The following is a 540-nucleotide window of genomic DNA, read 5'->3' as shown; positions in this document are numbered from 1 at the left end:
TAGGAATTGCATTGGACATGGAATACTCTGAAAATGTTAACAGCACAACCTAACAAAGGCATTATTATATAATGAAATACCCACATTTGAACCTGAAACATTTTGACTACTAGAAAGTTTGTGAATTTTTTCAGTAAAATTTCACTTAGACTTTCAGTCATGGCACTTAATTTTGGTTTTGAAAACAGACGTGACTTTCTGTCTAGATGTTCATTATCTGATACTTAATGGAAAGTTACTGTTGAACTAGCTAGTGTTCAGGGTGGCACAATTAGAGGCATGTCCAGATGAATGGGCCTGATCAGTGGACATGCCAGAAGTGACATCAGAGGTGGGTAAAACTACAGGCTATAACAACCAATTTGCAAGTTTAGCGAGTAGTTTCCCTACTCTAATGGCACTTCTTGGACATGCCCGCCAAACAGCGATCATCTGGACATGCTTACCTTTTTTTGACATTTAAAGTCTGGGAAAAAAATCATATCGACTTTGAAATACAGGCATAATGTAGAAGAGTCTTTCCTTATATGGTCCAAACCG

The sequence above is a fragment of the Penaeus monodon genome, chromosome 29 (genome assembly GCF_015228065.2).
Source record: "Penaeus monodon isolate SGIC_2016 chromosome 29, NSTDA_Pmon_1, whole genome shotgun sequence".
In the NCBI taxonomy this organism is placed as follows: Eukaryota; Metazoa; Arthropoda; class Malacostraca; order Decapoda; family Penaeidae; genus Penaeus; species Penaeus monodon.
This window is presented reverse-complemented; position numbering follows the sequence as displayed.